The following is a 16,793-nucleotide window of genomic DNA, read 5'->3' on the forward strand; positions in this document are numbered from 1 at the left end:
GTCAGCAACTGATGTCGCTCCAGCATGTTCTGCTGGAGTTGAGGGAAGGGATGTGCAATTATATCATTTTCAAAATACCCACCCCAAGTAGCAGCTACTAAAACACACTAAAACTCTTGGAAATGGAGGCAAAGAGGTAAATAAATCTCACCATTCCAGCCTAAACAGTGTGGCTTGTTTTTAGCAACCCAGGCCTCTTATTTACTTCCATTTCTTATGTTAGCTTTAGTGAGGTTATAATAACTGTAATGGACCTACATACAGTAATTCCCAGTGCCAGTGCACAGCCCATGCGCAGGAGCATATGTAATGTTCCAGAAGTATTCTTTTCTGAATTGTGATGAAAATACCTGTAGCAAAGTCTTGTCTTTTCATTCTCTCGGGGGCAGGCTTGCCAAAGCGCATAGCTGTCAAGTGTCCCTTATTTGAAGGGACAGTCCCTTATTCCAGCGCCATGTCCCGCTGCTGTCCCTTATTGACGGATGTCCCTTAAATGTCCCTTAAATGATGTCCCTTAAATTTCAAATGAAGCAGCTCCTCTCCCTCCCTCCCTCCCTGCCGGCCAGGGAGGAGGGAAGCTCCAACTGTGTTGCTTGGTTGTATTGCTCACTCAATAAGAAGCCTAAGAACGACTAGCCACACACAAGAGCTTGCATGCCTTGTGTGTGGCTAATTAATGCAAGCTGCGGTGGTTTTTGAATGCTGGACGCCATTTTGTTGCACGTGCTGCCGCAAACTTTGCAGTGCAAAGCCAGGCCGGGGAGCCATCTTAAGTTGAGGCTGCATAGGCCTTGTGGTGCATGTGATTCAGATTCTATTCAGTTGAAACTCTGGTTACAAAGTTGGTTGGACAGTGTTCTCGAAGCTACCAGCATGAGTTTGACCAGACTGCAGGAGGACAGGAAGACTAGAGTGCTTGGAATAAGTGAGGCTGCAGGTCCCTTATTTTCAAGGCTGCAGGTCTCTTATTTTCAAGGCTGCTGGTCCCTTATTTTCAAATCTGTAAGTTGACAGCTATGGCCAAAGCGGTATTTAACCTCAAAATTAGTGTTACTTGTATTCTAATTATAAGCTATCTAGATTTTTGCTTTCTGTGACCTGCATGGAAATAGAAATGCATCTGAACCCAAATGAAGAGAAAAGGTAGCAGTGCTAAGCACCATCTTGCAATCCCACCCTGTGGATGCATAGCTGGGGAGATACCCTGAATGACTCAGCTATACAGCATGCGAGAACTACCCTATTGTTAATCCAGATTCACCTTTTCCCACAGAAAACCCATTTAAAAAAAAATAAAAATAAAACCCCTTCTGCCATTGACCAGTTCATATTATCTAAATGACTCATTTGCCCCTTATTTTTGAAAACTCTGCGATCTGGGCAATTATCAAGATGGGGGAATTAATCCTAAATGCTAAAAAGAAAAAAGAAAAAAGAAGGCACAATAAAAAGCAGGCTGCCAAACTCTTTTAAGTTCAAGATGAAAAGAAAATATAAAATTTAGACAGCTCTAGCAGGAGGATAGATTGCTTTTCTGTATAAAGATTTGGTTCATTACATTATTGTTGGTCAGACTCCACTGGACAGACCTAATTGGGTCACTAATATTCTATTTCAAGGTAAGGTTAGAACCATTTCCCACTGAATGTACATGGCCACTCCACTACTTAAACCAGCCTTGGCCAAAGAAAATATCTTATTACAGCTTGCCTGTCATGAAGAAAGTCTTTGGTCTCACTCCAATTTCAAGATGTGCTGACATCCTATGAACAGATGCTCATTTCTAGCCAGCCCTAACTCCATCTTTTTCCTGGTAGCAGGAAGTCACTAGTTATGTCCCTTTACAGACAGGGTAGAACGTCCTGTGGGATTAGGCACCAATCCAATCCTATTATTTCTATACGGATACAGAAGGGGGAAGCAAACTAATGACTGCAATGTATGAAGTGTGTATAAGCAACCTTAATAAACAGAGTTATCCTTTCTAAGGGCTTGACTTAAAGTTTCAGGGTTTTAGCCCCATTCACCAGGTCTTCTTGGCGAAAAGGCCAGTCTCCACCTGCTGCCTCACCAAGTGCAGTTATTCAACTTCATCTGGCACCACCAGGCTATTTCATTACAATGCAGTTAAATAGTTTTACATATACTACAAATAAGTGCTGGACTAGAACCATCATTCCCAGTTTTCTTAAATTTCTCAATAAACAAATTATTTTCTTCTAAATTATAAAGACATACGATGCAGTCTTTAAAGAAAAAAAGTCATCATGAAAGGAAATTCCAGGCAATAACTAATCTAAGTTGGTTAAATAATCTTATTTTCCTGGGAAATGATATGACAATGAGTGATTGATCAACCTTGGTTTTAGCCCATGCTTTGTGGTGATCCATCAGATCCCCTGGTGTTATATGCACTTGTTTGTAGGGAATTATGTGGGAAAGGCTGACTAATCCCCAGGGACCATTTTTGGGAACACACATTTCCTTGAGATGCTGATAACAGAACAAGCTGTCAAGATTCCTCTTCCCCTAGAGGCAGATTTCCCAGCCCATGATGTATGAGGCAGCCTGCATGGTTACAGCTTAGGCTGAACCTGTTCTGTTTCTCTCCCTCTGAAATTATAAAGAGCTTGTCAACATGTTTAAACTAGCAGCCTGCTCTCTCGGGTCCTGGAAAGAGAGCTTAACAAGACAGCATGTGACATACCATGAAATAAACAAAGGCTTGACAAACCTGTTTTCAGAAGAGTAAGAAAAATAACTTCTAAAAATTGTTTCCATGCTGAAAATATAAAATATAGCACATGGCTGAAGGGTCAGGCTTCCCAGGAGAAAGAAAACAAATCAATTTGTTTTTATTGTTTAGCCTCAGGCAAACATCTAAAGAACCATTACAGCGTGAGAATGAGGATTTTATGTTATCCCCCCCCCCCCCCGATTTCTCAGTATAGACCTGGTTCACACATCAATTTAAGTCATAGTTAAAAACTAATTATGGTCTGTGAACAAGCAGCATGCTTGCACACAGTACTGAAAACGTATTGCTGCACTCTTCTGCTTCTCTCTCCTTGCTGGGAAAGAAGCAAGAGACTAAGTTGTCATGTTTCTCTTGCAACAAACCAGGTGCATCAGCCAAGGTTTGCTCTTGGCTTACTGCTCATGGTTTGTTTGGATGAAACAAACCATAAGCATTCTGGTTAGGGAGCAATTTTATCAGGATTGCAGTGCATTCTGGGTGACTTGGAGAATACCCAAATCAGTTGTGGTATGGCGGATTCTGTGGAGAAATGCTTAGAATTTGGACAGTGTGACAGTAAACTAATGAGTTTACTGTCACACTGTCCAAATTCTAAACATTTCTTACCAATATTTTAAAGCAGGTTTCAACTGGGTTTTTTTTTTTTGCTGCCTATTGTTGAAGAAAGATAAGTAAGAGAGAAACAGGGGCTATTGCAACGATGACAACAACAACAACAACAACAACAACAACAACAACAAAACAACAACAACACAAGTACCCACACCCCTGTCACTTTCCCGTCCTAAGCAGAAAACAGTGATTTCAGAATTGGATCAGGGATGGTTGAGCCCAGTAGCTTCATCAAAGGAAGAATTTAGTCAGTCTGTGATAGAGAAGCAATTAGAGCCCAATAGATGCTCAAGGCAAGTGCTTCTCAACATCATCAAAACATGTCTTGCAAGATGCCTCTAAATGATCCAATATTTAAAAAAATTATTATGACATATTCATCCTGTCCCTCTTTGAGTCCATATTACCCTCCCAAATCCTCCCAAATATTTGTGGGGCAGATTAGGCTGAAAAAGATTTTCTGGTCCAAGGCTGCCTGGTGAGTTCATTGGTTGACTGGTTTCCAGAATCCACAGCCCAATAAGGAATGTGACAAGAAAATGCCTTGGAAAGCATGAGAGAACAATGGCTTGACAAAACATTGTATAACCTTTGCACGAGCAAATCAAAATGAATGTTCAGAAAGCGGATTGTGTTATCTAACCTCCCTACAAACTTTATTCAAACAAATCAGGTTGAATGCTCAGGTAGTCTGGAAAGCAACCTCAGATTCAAGGACTCAGACCTGAACTATAAGCTTGTGAAACCACTGGAAGACCCTCAAAGATCCTTTGTTTGTGAAATGGCAGGCCATCTGTTTCTCTAAACATCTATAGGTGTTAAATGTAAAGAAAACCATTTGCCTAATGATCAGTTATGTAGAATGTCACCAGGTGGTCCATTCTCTTTCTAGCACCTGGGTTTCCCATATTCAGTACCAACCATGCTTTAGTTTTAGCTTTTAAAAATGTTTTTAATTAATTAAAAAAAAAACCAACACACCATATTTTTTAAAAGCTGAGATTAACATGATTGGTCTCTCCTTTTGAGCATGTTCATACCTTGCCATATCAGCAGTTATCCATTGACTTGATTAGACCAATTAAAATACTGAACACCCATTTTGCAAAGCATCATTGCCCTGTACAGCACAGGAAGTCCTTAGAAACCAAAGCAAGAACTCTGGCACTGTGTACTTGCATTTATTACCCAGCTTAGGGGGCTTACCTTGAATTGCTATTCTTCAACACTGCCACAACAAATGCAAAAAGTAATCTCCTTTTAGGCACATTTTTAACAATGTGCCTGTGAAGCCAAATTGTTATAAGCCACTTCATACCGCAGAAGCCTTGGCAGAAGCCCAGAGTTTCTAATAAGGTGAAGTTGCGCAGCATCCTGTATTTAATCTTTCTGGTATGCAAATCAGGTGGAGGGAAGATGCAATTAAAAACAAACCAACAAAATCACCAACTTTTGGGGAGCCTTCTACAGAGATGTTTGGGTTTTGATAGCTTTATTTTCAGTTAAGTTAGATTTTTATCCTACTTTTGTCATTTAATAATGCACTTGTTATTGGTGATATCATTATATTTCTCCATTGTTATCTACAGGCTTATACAATATAAATTCCACTTAGAACTTCTCCTCATTGGAATGAAGGTGATTTACAGTCTCCTGAGACTTGTTTTCATTTCACTGGGAGATGTTCCCATTGGATTTTTCATATTCATATATTCACATATATATTTCTAGAATGCTGTAATTTGTGTTTTGGATTGTGTTTTGGATTGCACATAGACTGAACGACTGCAAATTTAAAGATGACTAGTTAAAACTATTTACTCAGCTTTTTATCCAGTATGAAATAAAGTGTCCCTGAGTGCTCTCTGTGACCTTTCTTCTTTTGCGCAGTTCTGCTAGGAAAATGCCTTTTGGAATGTTAGCACCTGCACTAACCACAGAACACTTGTCTGGGATATGGTGACTCTTTGCAAGATCACAGAGGACTCAAGACTTCACATTCTCCAGAGCCTCCAAGTTTCAGATTTGTATAAATCACTCACCTCTATAAATAGGATTGTTTTGTGACTTTTTCCATTTCTCTTCTTGTGGCTATGATTGTGCTAGATTCTCAAACAGGATCATCGTCAGTTTAGTGAAGGGCCGTGGCACTCCAGATACAGGTAAGGCTACAATTCCAATCATTCTTACCATTGCCCATGCTGATTAGGACTGATGGGAGTTGTAGTCCAACACATCTGGAAGGTCATGGGTTTCTCATCCTTGGCTTAGTGCAAGATTTCAGACTCACAAATTTAATTTCTTTTATGCTGCTTACACTACTTATCATAAATATAGTTGCTGGTCTTTGGGTTTAGTCTCTTTATTACAATTGAAGGGGTGGGAATATGTACGCAGACAGACGGTGGCAAATAAGGAAACTGTAATCGGAAATTTTAACAATTGCCGCCTTTGGTGTCCCTGAGTACATCCCACCGTTTTGGTTTGTCAGATAAAATGGTCCAGAAACAGAGAATAGTGTTATATTTCCTCCCAGAGAGCAGAAGGGACTTAAAAAAGATCACTCTTCTGGTGGGTACAGTCACCCCACTCCGCCATCTCTACCTTATTTCCAGTTGGTTTAACCTCTGGTTTGCTAGTAAAATGGAATTACTGTGTCGTGAAATGAAAGAGGAGGGAGAAAGGTTGTTTTCTGCTGCTCCAGAGAAGCGGACACGGAGCAATGGATCCAAACTACAAGAAAGAAGATTCCACCTAAAGATTAGGAAGAACTTCCTGACAGTAAGAGCTGTTTGACAGTGGAATTTGCTGCCAAGGAGTTTGGTGGAGTCTCCTTCTTTGGAGGTCTTTAAGCAGAGGCTTGACAACCATATGTCAGGAGTGCTCTGATGGTGTTTCCTGCTTGGCAGGGGGTTGGACTCGATGGCCCTTGTGGTCTCTTCCAACTCTATGATTCTATGATTCTAAGTGTAAGTGGGACAAAATAAATATGTATGTGTACACCTTGGGATGGACGCGGGTGGCACTGTGGGTAAAACCTCAGTGCCTAGGACTTGCCGATCGTATGGTCGGCGGTTCGAATCCCCGCAGCGGGGTGAGCTCCCGTCTTTCGGTCCCAGCTCCTGCCCACCTAGCAGTTCGAAAGCACCCCTAAGTGCAAGTAGATAAATAGGTACCGCTTTATAGCGGGAAGGTAAACGGTGTTTCCGTGTGCTGCACTGGTGCTGGCTCACCAGAGCAGCTTCGTCACGCTGGCCACGTGACCCGGAAGTGTCTGCGGACAGCGCTGGCTCCCGGCCTCTTAAGTGAGATGAGCGCACAACCCTAGAGTCGGACACGACTGGCCTGTACGGGCAGGGGTACCTTTACCTTTACCTTTACACCTTGGGAAGGAATGCCTTTCTCCTTCTGCTCTCACCATTCTTAAAAACTATTGTCTTTATCCAGCTACGAATGGCGGCCATTTCTGGGGGCAGAGTATTAAGTTAGGCTACACAGAGGGAGAGTGTTGAGATGAGAGCAAACCCTGCCCTTGAAAGAAGATTGCTCAGCATCCGATGAGGAGGACCCCATGGAATTTGAGTATGTCTGTGTCGGTGGCCATCACAATGACAGGCATGTTCCTTGTTTCTAATATTGGACAGACAGCATCCTTTCCACCAACACATTGGGTGGTATTCAATGGTAATCCTGCTGAGAGTAGATCCATTAAAATTAATGCACATAACTCAGTTCTTTAATTTTAATATATCTCCTCTGAGTAAGGCATCATTGAATACCACCATTGAGTATTTGGGGGGGGGGGGTGTTCTGTGGTGTGAAACTGCCTAGATGTAACTCTATCCACCCATTCATTGGTCAGGTATGCCTAAAGGTCAAACCTATGTTGTTGTTGTTTTTTTAAAAAAAAACATTAAAAATGCTAAACAGGGACCACAACCTCCAGAGGAAGGGAATTGAACCCTTTATCTGTGTCATGTTATTGATTAAAATTGCTGCTCAAAGGCGCTCTTTGACAAAATAGGAGGAAACTTAATAGATGTCACATAGACCTAATCTAATTCCACAATGCAAAGAGCAGCTTTGCAGGGTGATTTTAATCAGGAAAGCAGTGCAAGAGAAAAGGTTAAAAACAACCACGGAGGGGTGTGGGTGTGTGTATGTTTGTGTATTGCAGGGAATCCTGCTCATGTTTCCTGTCTCATCAGATCTAGCTGCACCTTAGCCTGCTGTCTCCTTCAGCCATTGAAAAAATAAGGATGTCCCTCCCAAAGGCCTCTCAACAGCACTTCTCCCTGGAGAGACGCATCAGTTTATTGGACTTTGTGGGAAAATGAATCAACAAAGAAGTCTTTTTTTTTTTAAAGATTTTTATTGTTACCATTCACATTAACACACCATACAGAAAAAGAAAATAAACTTCCATTACCACCAATGGAAAAAAAGAATTAATACATCAACTAATATCCTTCAAGACATAAAACAAAAGTGGTCTTTTTCTATCTACCCGACTTCCCTTCTATTCCTTATTACAGATTCTGTATTAATTGCATAACGAGTTTTGTTCAATTTCAATATCCCTTAATCCATTCATTAGTTTTATCACATTTTTAACACTACTACTGAAATTATTCAAACACTGCGTATGACCTTAGACTACTAATATTATTTTTCAAATATATTTTAAACACTGGTTTATTTTTTATCTTTTCTGACATGCTATCTAATTCTGTGTATTCTGCCAATTTTTTAATCCATTCTCATCTTGACGGGACTTTATCACTTTTCCAATTTGCAGCAATGAGAACTCTTGCTGTGACCGTAGCATATAAGAAGATCTCTTTAGCCTTTTTAGGAATATCCGAGTCTGTGATTCCCAAAAGGAAAGCTTCCAGTTTCCTATTAAAATATATTTTTTGTTAAGTTGTGGGTTGACATAGCAGACGACACAGCGATTTCTCCAAGTAGCTCTTTATTTTGTAAGCTGGAATAGAACTGACTGCAAACAGCTCAGCCGGCCTGCTATTATAGGCAGCCGGCTGTCAACATTGTAGCAACAACAGCCCAGAGTTCCCGCCTAAAATAACTGACGTGGACCTGAGTGAAAACTATCTACAGACCTGAGTGAAAACTATATACAGTATCCCCCTGCTGGCCCAGGGTGAAACTTCACTACATAACACCCCTCCCCACCGAGATAAGGCGTTAGTTACAATCGTAATGGTTTCCTTATATACAGCACTACGCGTAATGGTTCAATTAGGCACAAAAGCATATCGGTTACATTTCCCATACTTAGACCAACAGTGATACATGTCCAACAACATAGTCCGCCGGGGACTGGTAGCCAAGTCCGGAGGGCCACACAGTTCTTGCTGAGGCTGTGGTGCGACCCTAGGTGGCGTTGGAACAAACTCCCCTCGATCCACTGCTGTGGGTGGAGCCTCTGCAAGTGGAGTGGTCTGAGTCTGTGGTAAGTCTGGCCGACCCTCTGAAGCGGCTCGGTTCGGCTCCACGCTGGCAGTTTGCGAGGGAGGTGTAGGTGGGGCCTCGCCATCTGTACGTGTCTCTTCTGGAGCCGCAAGCGCAGTTGGGGGCACCTCGGTAGTGTCCAAGTCCCCAACCCTGCGCCTAAGCTGGTCTATGTGCCGTCGCCACAAGCGTCCGTCTTCGAGTGCCACCTGGTACGAGCGAGGTCCAGTGACTCCCACTACTGTGGCTGGCACCCAAGGAATGTCCCCCACATAGTTCCGGGCAAAGACCTGGTTTCCTGGGACAAATGACCGTGGCGCGTTGGCACAGCCTGGGGGTTCGGCCACGGCAAAGTCCGGGTGTAGCCGGTCGAGCGGTGACCTGAGGCGGCGGCCCATAAGCAGTTCAGCAGGACTCCGCCCTGTGGCCGCATGAGGGGTGATGTGTTGCACGAACAAGTATTCGGCGACCCGCTCATGCCAGTCTCCCCGGTCCAGGCGCGCCAGTGCCTCTTTTGCCGAGCGCACCATTCTTTCCGCTTGCCTGTTGCTGGATGGATGAAAGGATGCCGTTAGGGCATGGCGGATGCCCAGTCCCAAAAGATACCGCTCAAGCGTGCCTGACGTGAACTGCGGTCCGTTGTCAGAGACAAGGACATCAGGACACCCATGCGTTGCAAACAGGCCTCACAGCACCCGGATGACAGCTTCGGTAGTGGTGGAGGGCATCAGGGCGACCTCCAGCCATTTGGAATAGGCGTCCACCACTACCATAAAGGTCCGGCCGTGAAAGGGGCCAGCCAGATCGATGTGCACCCTCGACCAGGGTGTCTTTGGCGTCTCCCAGGTGTGTCCCTTAGCTGCCGGTGGTGCAGGCCTCGACTCTTGGCACGCTTGACAGGCGGACACCCAGGCAGTGATGGCATCGTCCATATTAGGCCACCAGACATAACACCGAGCCAACGCCTTCATTTTGACAATTCCCGGGTGGCCAACGTGCAGAGCCTTCAGGACGCGCTGACGGAGTCCCTGGGGAATCACGACGCGGTCTCCCCACAGCAGACAGCCGCGATGAGCTGAGAGTTCATGTTGTCTGGTTGTGAAAGGCTGGAACTCTGATGCAAAAGGCCCTTGTGGCCACCCCCTCCACACCCAGTTGAGCACCCGGCTGATGGTGCGATCCTGGGCAGACGCGGAGGCCACAGTGGCAGCCGATACAGGAGCTGCCGGAAGATCCTCAATCAGAAGGAGCGATGAAGCTGGAGCCGGGTCTTCCACAAATGATGGAAGAGGGCAACGGCTGAGGGCGTCGGCATGGCCCATCGATTTCCCCGGGCGATGGATGAGCCGGTAGTGGTAGGCAGCCAGGAAAACAGTCCATCGCAGCATGCGTGGCGAGAGGACCGGTGGAGTTGGACGATCACCGGTGAGGAGGCCCAGGAGTGGCTTGTGGTCAGTGATGAGGTCAAAAGTCCTGCCATAGAGGTATTCATGGAACCTCTTCACTCCAGCCACAAGTGCCAGTGCCTCCTTGTCGAGCTGGCTGTAATTCCGTTCCGTCGGAGATAGCGTCCTGGAAAAGTAGGCGAGCGGTGCTTCTCTTCCGTCTGGAAAACGGTGACTAAGGACAGCACCGATGCCAAAAGGTGAGGCGTCGCAGGCAAGGACCAGCGGCCTGGATTCACTGTACTGTACCAGCACACTGTCTGATGAAAGGAGAGCCTTGACCGCGTTGAAGGCCGCCGTCTCCCGATGACCCCAGGCCCAAGGCGTCTTAGTGCTAAGGAGTCGGTGAAGAGGCTCAGCCACTGTGGCTTTGTGGGGCAGGAACATGTTATAAAAGTTCAGCAGCCCCAGGAACGCCTGCAACTCCGTCTTGTTCTTTGGGGTGGGGGCCTGCTGGATAGCGCGGATCTTGGATGTGGTTGGGTGAAGGCCGGAGGCATCGATAAGATAGCCCAGGAACTCTACCTGTGGAACGGCGATCTGGCACTTCTCCCTCTTTACCTTGAGCCCGGCCTCTTGGAACCTGGTCAGCACGGCACGGAGGCGCTCGAACAGCTGCTGGTGTGAGTCTGCAGACACCAAGACGTCATCAAAATATGGTACCACGCCCGGAAGCCCTTGCAGGAGACGCTCCATAAGGCTTTGGAAGATGCCAGGAGCCACACTCACCCCGAACTGCAACCGGCGGCAACGGAATGCCCCCCGGTGGGTGACGATCGTCTGGGCTTCAGCAGTGGCATCATCGACTGGCAGTTGTTGATAGGCTTGGGCAAGGTCCAGCTTAGCGAAGACCTTACCCTCACCCAGGGAATGCAGCAGGTGTTGGACAACAGGAACCGGATAAGCGTGCTGCTGAAGTGCCTTGTTGATCGTGCACTTGTAGTCAGCGCAGATTCTCACCGACCCATCTGGCTTGACAGGCGTGACGATGGGGGTTTCCCACTTGGCGTGGTCAACCGGCTCCAAAACTCCTTGGGCGATCAGTTTGTCCAGTTGTTCGCCCACCTTAGCCTTGAGAGCAAAGGGAACCCGGCGTGGCTTTAGCTTGATGGGGGCAACTTGTGGATCAAGGCTAAAGGAGATGGGCGTACCTGTATATTGCCCCAAGGTGCCGTCAAAAACCTCGGCAAAGTCTTTGACCAGACCCTCATTCTCTGCGTTAGAGATGCAGTTGATGCCGGTGACTTCCAGGCCGAGGGCATCAAACCAGTCTAGCCCTAGGAGGCTTGGCCGCTGACCTTCGACCACCACCAACCGGAGCAGGCCCGAAAAATCCTTGAAGGCGATCCGGAACCGGCCAACGCCTACCACGGGAATGTCGTTTCCCTGGTAGTCTCTCAGGTGTACGCGGTGAGAGTCGAGTTGCCTTTTGGACACTCTGGGTACCAGTCTTTTGATGGTGCTCCATGACACGATGGACAGGGCAGACCCGGTGTCGATCTCCATGTCACATGGAGCTCCTTTAATGAGCACCGTGACGTTCAGCTTGCGTCGCGTAGGCGAGTCGGTTTGGCCAATCGTGGTTCCAGACGGGCAGCGGCAGTTGGTGAGAACAAAACAACTTTCCTTGGCAGACTGGAGTGAAGACTTGGATTTGCAGGTCGATGAAGGGGGGGTGTCAGACGGAGCCGATCGGCAGACCTTAGCGATGTGGCCCCTTCTGGAACACTTCCTACAGATGGCGTCTCTGAATCGACACTTGGCACGGGAATGGTTGCCTCCGCAGCCGGCACATTCCGGTTGGCCCTTGGACTTCTGTTGGAACTTCCTGCGCTCCCGCTTTGTCTGGTGCACGTCATCACCTTCACTGGAGGATGCCTCATCACTGCTGGCCTCTTCATGATGCACCGGAACTGGCTCCCTAGCAAGACGCGGGCTGCTGGGTCTCGGAAGAAGATTGGAAGAAATTTAAAACTTATTTACAAAAATATTGTAATTTGATTGAATGTTAAGGAGGATGCTTGATCATAAATAATTGGCCACCACTAAACTAGATTGAAATTAGATGATAAGTGAGATTAAGGAAAAGACAAACCCTTTGGGAGAACTATCAGATTATATTTAAACGAGTGGATATAAGATTGTAAACAAGATGATAATTTGCTTGAAAAAACTTTTTAACAATGTAAGTGGGAGCAGGAGACGTGAGGAAGTCCAAACAAGTTATGAAATTTTGTGTATGATATAAGCAATGTTGTTTGTTATTTATGCTTTTCTCTTATAAAAATCTTAATAAATATTTAATAATAATAAAAAAGACGCGGGCTGCTGGACTTGCGGATCTCCTGGGCGGAGCGTTCAGCAGCTTCTGAGGCCACAGCCTCCTCAATGGCTTTCTGCAGCGTGAGGTCTGGCTTGGCGAGGAGACGCCGTTGCAGATGGATGTCCCGGACCCCGCAGACGATTCGATCCATCAGGGCATCGTCTAAGTCTCGGAACTCACAGTGCATTGCAGCCTGTCGCAGGGCGGTGGTGTAGTTGTTGATTGACTCCCCCTCTGCCTGGTTCTGGTGGTAGAACGCATGGCGGGCAGCAATCTTGGACGGCTTTGGTGCGTAGTGGTTGCGGAGCTTCTCTTGGATCGTGTCCCATGGTGTTGCCTGGACTGCTTCAGGCGCAACCAATGCTCGGGCCGTCTCAAACACCTCAGGCCCACAGAGGCTGAGGAATAGGCCCCGCTTACGATCCTTTGATACTGCTGTCAGCTCGTTGGCTTGGAGGTAGCAGTCGAACCGAGCGAGGTAGGAGTCCCATGATTCAGAGGCTGGCGCAAACGGCGGTAGAGGCACAAGTGAAGCCATGATTCCGATGCCGGCGTGAAGGGCGATGGATGGAACACAGTGCTCTAGCCAGAACAGTCTGCTCTGAATTGGTTCTGTCCAGTGATTTCGCTCAGTGATTTTGCTCTGTGATTCAGCTCAGTGATTCAGCTCAGTTCAGAGGCTGGCCGCATCTGGCTGTGCTCTGATGTCCATCGATTCCACCTTCGTCGCCAGTGTTAAGTTGTGGGTTGACATAGCAGACGACACAGCGATTTCTCCAAGTAGCTCTTTATTTTGTAAGCTGGAATAGAACTGACTGCAAACAGCTCAGCCGGCCTGCTATTATAGGCAGCCGGCTGTCAACATTGTAGCAACAACAGCCCAGAGTTCCCGCCTAAAATAACTGACGTGGACCTGAGTGAAAACTATCTACAGACCTGAGTGAAAACTATATACAGTATCCCCCTGCTGGCCCAGGGTGAAACTTCACTACATAACATTTTAAACATTTTTTCCCAATTCTGTGTGGATATCCTCCCAAAACACCTTGATTTCTGAATGAACAAAGATGTCTTAAAGGGATTTAAGGCAAGAGACCCTTGAGTCTGCCTGTTCTGCACCAGCCACATAACCTCAGGCTTGACCGTTTGCCAGCTGTTGTAGGAAGTCTGGCTGAGGAAATTGTCTCTGTTACAAACCACAGCTGTTCTCTGCAGTGAAGAGCTGGGATGCTCAAACAATTCGACAGCAACGCTCTTCCAGATACACACAGGGATACTTATTGTTATGGTGGCTATTTTTGCATTCCCCTCCCTAAAAAGATGAAACATTTCACCAACCTAGAAGACATAAATGAGGTTTATATTTGCATATGGTAATTTATATGTATAGCGCAAATTTAGAGATGACTGCTATAGTTTACCTAGAAAAGCAATACATGTGAGCCTGCTCAGTTTGCTGTCCAGGTGTGAATTGTTGATGGTCAACTTCAAGGCCCTCTCCCCCCCCCCCGACTCCTGGATAGCCTTTCAGATAAACAGCACCTTCAAATAGAGGACTCTGACAGCCCTTCAAATTAGAGGACTGAATGTCCTCTGTAAAGTAGGACACACGGACACCTTACTCAGTCGTAATTCAAAGCAAATAATTTGGGGGCAATAAGCACTTTAAAATCTAGCTGGTTTATTGTGCGCTCATTTTTGGGGGTTGAAGGGATACAACTAGAGGCCTCTTTGCCGGACCCATGAAGTACTACTCTCAAGAGGGGAAGAAGGGCAAGAATTGTCAATGGTGAGATGAAAGGGCCGTTGGGTCTCTGATGTTTCTCTGCAGAGCCCAAACCTCAGCAAATCTGTCCATCTTTGAGATACCAAAATACATTGTTGATTATCTACCATGGACAGAAGTTTAAGCCACACGTAATGTGGGAGCTCTCCCTTGCGGTTTTTAAAACAATAATATAAACTTTTGATTGGAACCCTTGCAACATGCTGGCCAAACATGGGGATGGTAGGACCGTAGCGGTCAGGCATGCGAGTGTGGTGGGACAAGGCTAGCCTGTGTTGTAAATAAAAATATGCCCTTTTCCCTTATGGGGTATCCAAGAGCCCATATAGAGTCCTTACATAGGTTCCCTATTGGTAGGAGAAAATAACAGAGGCCAACCAGAGAATATTGAGAAGCAAAGCAGCTAGTAAGCTTGATCTTTATTGATCTGTTGCAACAGGGTGCTCCCCTCACACGCAGGAGAGGAAGAGGACCCAGAACAATGGCCTGCAAGGCCTTATAAAGACTATTGAAATTGCCACCCTGTAGATCAAGACCACCCCCAGAAACATTATGCATACATCACAGAAGGGGTGTAACCTAAGACCACCCCTCAGATACATCCCACCTACATCACAGAAATTTAAATGTTGTTTTTCTCTTGTCCTTGTTTATCTCCTGTCTGGCAGGTTACTTGATTGGATTTCCTGGGGAGCCTGGCCATTCTTTTGTAGTGGTAAAATACTTATTTCCTGGGCCAGGTCACAGGCTCACACCTTGTATCTTAAATGTGTCCTTAAGACAGGATTTGTGAGGAAAGAGACAATGGGGAGACTTTTCCATTTTGACAATGCAGAGAAACATTTGCTCAGTTTAGGAATCAAAATGGTTCCAGGTTGGCTTTCCTGTGCTGATCTATGTACGTGTGGTTATGAACGTTGCCATATATCTAAGACCATAAAATTCCTATCACATTATCCCCCCTTTGGGGCTAGAATTTTTCTTAAAAATTTTTGCCCCACAAATAATAACATCGTATGTTGTAAATGGATGCCTTTGTATAAATATATCATATAAAAATAACATATGTTGCATTCTGTTACTAAATTACTTGTGGCATTCTAGCTCTTGGGAGAAACATTTTCTCAATAGTGGCTATGCTTTACATTTAGCAGGAAGGTCCACTACTGACTGAAAAATGCAGTTGGTGTTTTGTCCTTCACCATTTTTGTGTGTTTCTCAGGTGTCAAGCTAGCTCTTCTGTGGTCTCACACTGGCATAGTGCTACAGCAACACATCCTGTCTGTTGAATCCCCTCGGGGCTTTCATTTAACCATGTCGCCTGGCACTCACCATAGCTGCCACAGGTTTGGACATATCATGAGAGAGATGTCTTTGCCTTGGCCTTTCTATGGGATTTTATTTTATTGGCGTTGGTCTTGCACTCATGGGAAGTTGCTCACTTGCACTTAAAGGACCAAAAAGCTAATTGCAGCCTGGATACACTTGCCCAATTCAAACTGAGTCCAATTTGAATTTATCTTGCCCCATGGTTCTCAACTCTTCAAACCAATCTGTTAAAAGAAAACCATTCTTTAAAAGGGCACGTCTCCAAATAAGTCAATTTAACTCTATAAGGGATCATTCCTGCTAAACCAAAGAATATACACCTTCATGTATCTTAGAAGCTTCTCCTTGGTAAAGAGAGTTTTAGCACATTTTAAAATGGGTAGGAAAGGTTGGCATAGTGCCAGGTGGGACAATCTAAACATTGGACTATACAATAGCCTGGTCTATTAGAACGCATAAAATGTATGAGAATCCTCCACTGGGGTGTAAGGAATAAGACATTAAACATAAAAACAATTACACACAAAAATAGCCCCCCCCCCTTTGTGGAAATAACACACTGTCAGACACATTTCAACATTCCTACGTAATAATACATAATACAAAAAAACTAATTAAATATCAGTTGCATATCTTGAGACAATTGTGATCTTCTCAATCCTGGAGCACAGTTTTTAAGGTTCAAAAGTGGCAAAATGTCCTTGCAATTCAACTCCTCTCCCCTTTGACAGCCCCACTCCTCCGTCAGTCTATATACTTTGAAAGAGATAGCTGTGGGCATTTTGAAAACTGTTGTTGCAGGTCTTGTGATGGCGAAGAACTGAGTTGAGGGGTTGTTGCTGCTTTTTCATCATTGCACATCTGTAGAAGTGATATCCTGTAAGGGGGCAGGGTTTTGGGGGGACTTAAAAGACAAAAGGAAGGATCAAAAGCCCCCTCCCCAAGTAAATCTCCTTGAGTTATTAGCTGCAAATAATAAAATCTTAGCATGTTAAGCATTTTACTCAATTTAATATTATTATCACATTTTCATATAATTACTGTTATTATCTGCTAAGTTTGTTTGTT

General features: G+C 45.3%; 1 long non-coding RNA gene across 1 annotated transcript in view; it reads right to left on the bottom strand.

Moving 5' to 3' along the window:
- Positions 1-16,793, bottom strand: part of LOC310846878 — a 196,623-nt gene that overhangs the window by 46,649 nt on the left and 133,181 nt on the right. The window lies entirely within an intron of this gene.

This window comes from Podarcis gaigeae (assembly GCF_964106915.1).
Source record: "Podarcis gaigeae genome assembly, chromosome: 6".
NCBI lineage: Eukaryota > Metazoa > Chordata > Lepidosauria > Squamata > Lacertidae > Podarcis > Podarcis gaigeae.